Source organism: Macrobrachium rosenbergii, chromosome 52, assembly GCF_040412425.1.
Source record: "Macrobrachium rosenbergii isolate ZJJX-2024 chromosome 52, ASM4041242v1, whole genome shotgun sequence".
Lineage (NCBI taxonomy): Eukaryota > Metazoa > Arthropoda > Malacostraca > Decapoda > Palaemonidae > Macrobrachium > Macrobrachium rosenbergii.
The window spans coordinates 4,316,962-4,321,961 of record NC_089792.1 but is presented as its reverse complement, the minus strand read 5'-3'; the positions used below and the strand labels follow the sequence as shown (position 1 = coordinate 4,321,961).

Sequence of the window (5,000 nt, the reverse complement as noted above, 5' to 3'; positions counted from 1 at the left end):
ATTTATGATGCAAATGAATTCGTCATCATCATGTGCTTAATGAATATTAATCTTATTTGCATATCACGAATTAGAAGAGGTGAATTCGTGTCATTAAGCTAGCGTCGAAGGTTTGGGGCACCGGTGCCTATAGTAGTTGGTCAGATAAAAATTTTGGGTGAGGGGTGTTCAACTATATCGTTAAATTTATTTTATATCTTTTTGTTTATAAGTGCTCGTACGTAATTAATACTTGAAGTATTTTCCTTCGTATTGGGATAATAATAATAATAATAATAATGATAATAATAATAATAATAATAATAATAAAATTGCTCATACATAATTCACACTTGAAGTTTTTTCACTCTAATAATAATAATAATAATAATAATTTAATAATAATAATAATAATAATAATAATAATAATAATAATAATAATAAAATTTCTCATATTAATTCATACTTGAAATCCTGTATCTCTTATTGGGATAATAATAATAATAATAATAATAATAATAATAATAATAATAATAATAATAATAATAATAATAATAATAGTAACTCATCTTGAATTCTATATGGGGGTGATCTAAACATACCTTTGTGTTATCATTTTTCCACCTATCCTTCTGTCTCCTCATTCTTCTCCAGTTCTGTTACCTCCTTCTTTCCACTCATTCCTTTACCCCTCTTTCTTGGCGAGGGTGAGGGGAGGTAATTGGCTGAAAAGAAAGATGAGGGATTATTAGTGACTAACAGAATTCTGTGACTTTCACTTTTGCTTACACTCATGTTCTTCACTTTTGCTTTTCCCTCATGGGTTTTACGTTTGCTTTCATTCATGAGTTTCAATATCGCTTTCATTTATGATCACTCATGGCTTTCACTTTTATTTTCACTCGTGACTTTCACTTTTGCTTTCGCTCATGACTTTCCCTTTTGCTTTCATTCATGGCTTTCAATTGTTTTCGCTCATGAGTTTTACTTTTGGCTACCATTCATGACTTTCACTTTTGCTTTCACTCATAACTAATTTTGCTTTCACTTATGACTCACTTTGGTTTTCACTCATGACTTTCACTTTTTTTTTTACTTTCATGGCTTTTCATGACTTTTTTGCTTTCAAACCAGACTGATTTTTTGCTTTCACTTATGGCTTTCACTTTTGCTTTTACTTGTGACTTTCACTTTTGTTTTCACTCATGAATTTCACTTTTGCTTGCACTCATGACATTCATTTTTGTTTGCACTCATGACTTTCACTTTTGCTTTCACTCATGGCTTTTATGTTTGCTTTCATTCATGACTTTCACTTTTACTTTAATCATGACTTCCACTTTTGTTTTCACTCATGGTTTTTACATTTGCTTTCACTCATAACTCTAGCACTTCTACTTCCACTGACGAATTTAACTTTTTTTCATTCATGACTCTTAATATTGCTTTAATTTATGACTCACTTTGGCTTTCATTCATTATTTTCGCTTTTGCTTTCTCTTGAATTTCACTTTTGCTTTCACACATGGGTTTTACGTTTGTGTTCATTCAGGATTTTACATTGCTTTCATTAATGGCTTTCCACTGACATGACTTTCACTTTGGCTTTCACTCAAGACTTTTCTTTTGATTTTTATCATAGCTTTCAATTTTGCTTTCACTCATGGGTTTCAGTCTTTTTTTTCACTCATGACTTTCATGTTTGTTTTCACTCATGACTTACACTTTTGCTTTCTCTTCCATTTTCATGATCTTTTCCATTATCATGACTATCAATCACTTTCTCTTCTGTTATCTTGTCTATCACTTTCTCTTCCATTATCATGACTATCACTTTCTCTTCCATCATTATTAATTTTTAAAAATGGGTTTTACCAACTCTTTCACTATCATGGCTTTCACTTTCTTCTTTAGTGTGGAGCCTTTCATAAGTTCTGATTTGAATGACTGATGTATTACTTATGTTTTAGCTTTGCACCACTTTTCATATTTCACTTATTCTTATTAATATTTGTGTTCTCACCATTGATAATAATTTAAACTATGAAGAAAATACGAACAATTTTGATTTAATTGCATTTTGAGAAAGTTCTGTTCAGCTTTACTGGTTGTTTTCTAATAGAGTAATGTTTCTCAATATTTGACTTTTTTTTGCTGAAAGTATATGCTATTGTTTTGGACTCTTTAGTTATCATATCATGAACATATTAATAACCATTTTGTGAGAATTTCTGCACACACAAATATGGATACATGACATACATACCTCCCAGCACATAAAAGTATATATATATATATATATATATATATATATATATATATATATGTATATGTGCCTGTATATATACATATAAATCGACCCACATAAAGCATATCAGCATATGCGATCATAGAAAGACTCAACAGAAAATTAGCCAATCTAATAACGCCAATCTGACGAATGCAGGTAGCCCCTGTGGACGACTGGTATCCCCAAAAGACGAAGAGGTTCCGGGAGTCGTGATTGACAGGAAAGGCGATTACCTGGTCGTTGCTTGCGGCAGTAACATTGCCTATGCAACCAAGAAGAGCTTCATGCATGCCGGTACGGAGACTTCGTTGCTGGGGTTGTTAGAGAGAGAGAGAGAGAGAGAGAGAGAGAGAGAGAGAGAGAGAGAGAGAGAGAGAGAGAGATTTAATCCTGTAAACCCAACCCGCAACTACTTCTATTGCCATTAAAACAAAACGGGATTCTGTTTCTAGTTCAGAGAGAGAGAGAGAGAGAGAGAGAGAGAGAGAGAGAAGAGAGATTTAATCCTGTAAATGCCAACCCCGCACCTACTTCAATTTCCATAAAAAAAGTGATTCTGTTTCTAGTTCAGAAAGAGAGAGAGAGAGAGAGAGAGAGAGAGAGAGAGAGAAGATTTAATCCTGTAAACCCAACCCGCACCTACTTCTATTTCCATTAAAACAAAACGGGATTGTTTCTAGTTCAGAGAGAGAGAGAGAGAGAGATTTAATCCTGTAAACCCAACCCGCACCTACTTCTATTTCCATAAAAAAGGTGATTCTGTTTTCTAGAGAGAGAGAGAGAGAGAGAGAGAGAGAGAGAGAGAGAGAGAGAGAGAGAGATTTAATCCTGTAAACCCAACCCGCAACTACTATTTCCATAAAAACAAAACGGGATTCTGTTTCTAGTTCAGAGAGAGAGAGAGATTTAATCCTGTAAGCCCAAACCACCACTACTTCTATTTCCATAAAAACAAAACGGGATTCTGTTTCTAGTTTAGAGAGAGAGAGAGAGAGAGAGAGAGAGAGAGAGAGAGAGATTTATTTAATCTTGTAAACCCAAACCACAGCTACTTCTATTTCCATAAAAACAAAGAGGAGGAGTTCAGAGAGAGAGAGAGAGAGAGAGAGAGAGAGAGAGAGAGAGAGAGAGAGAGAGAGGAGAATATTTGGTAAATGGTTTTTACCTTGATAGAGGTCAGTGTTGACTGATCGATACACACTCCTTTTTTTATATATTTTCACCCAATTTTTTTTATCTTTCTCTACACTTAAAGCTGCAACCATCGAGAGAGAGAGAGAGAGTTATAGCAACCATTGAAACTGCAGTGCTCCATATTACATATGGTGAACTGCCATTAGTGATATTGACTTAATGAGTAACTCCGGAAGTCACCTTCCATCATCTTCCGAGATGATTATGCATTGGAACAAGAACCAAACAGATTATTTTAATGAGGTCTGGAGTGGACGATAATGTTCCAATCCCCTAAGACATTAATCCCTCTTAAAACAACCTTTCTCTGACTTACGACGACGCTCTCGATTGGTTTGCTCAACCAATCAGGAATTCCAGGGAAGGTAGAGGTAGATATTCTCCTGTGCTCGATTGGTTTGTTCAACCAATCAGGAATTCCAGGGAAGGTAGAGGTAGATTTTTTCTGTGCTCGATTGGTTTGCTCAGCCAATTAGGAATTCCAGGGAAGGTAGAGGTAGGTTTTCTCCTGTGCTCGATTGGTTTGCTCAACCAGTCAGGAATTCCAGGGAAGTTAGAGGTAGATTTTCTTCTGTGCTCGATTGGTTTGCTCAACCAATCAGGAATTCAAGGGAAGGCATAGGTAGATTTTTTCTGTGCTCGATTGGTTTGCTCAATTTGCAATAATAAGGTTGGAGAAACAAATCCACACTTATGTATGGGTACAAATATATTTCATAATAAATCTCTACAGAGAGCTTCCGGGAATCTGTTCGATTCCCCTCTTGAAAATGGTAATCGAACTGATTCCCGAAAGATCTTTGTGGAGATCGATTTTTAAATATATGTACCCATACATAACTGTGGATTTATTTCTCCATTTCAAGAGTCATGCTACTACGAGTACTTTTTAACGATAGGGTTGGTATTAACAGCACCTCCAGAATGTAATATAAAAGCCACTAAAACAGGCTGTGGAAGCGTCCATTATCTCTTCTTATCTGCACTAGAGTTTTTTTTCGGCAGTGATATTAACCATAATCCCATAATACCTCAGGAATTGAAAGCTCATGTCATTGTTAACCTCACTATCTCTTGTATTCACTCTGCAGCAAAATACAGATTAGCTGGCAGCCTATAATTCCACTTCGATAGGTATCATATGTTTGGCTAACATTTCCTGTTTTGTATTATTTTCTTCGTTTGTTATGCGCGAGTCTTCTCATTATTTTATAATCCTATTATATCCAATCCATTTTTCCTCTCTGTTTCCGTCCTCTGCCTATTACTTTTCTATAGTTTCGTCAGAATACGTCAGCTTTCCCAACTCATTTAAAAAAGAAATCTGCCAGGCATTGATATTACCTAAGATATGTTATGTCTCTTATTTGTTCTGGCCCAGTTAACAAAGTTCATTGTCAGTTATAAAGTTCCTCGATGTTTTGCAAAAGAATAAAACGTAAAAGTTTTTAGAAATTGGGAATATTCGCTAAACTGACTTTTTTTTGTTATTGAGATAGCTACTAGATTTAAAATTTTCATATGTTTACTTCATTTG

General features: G+C 34.7%; 1 pseudogene; it reads left to right on the top strand.

Moving 5' to 3' along the window:
• LOC136833646 (uncharacterized) overlaps positions 1-5,000 on the top strand; it is a 47,183-nt pseudogene that overhangs the window by 28,884 nt on the left and 13,299 nt on the right.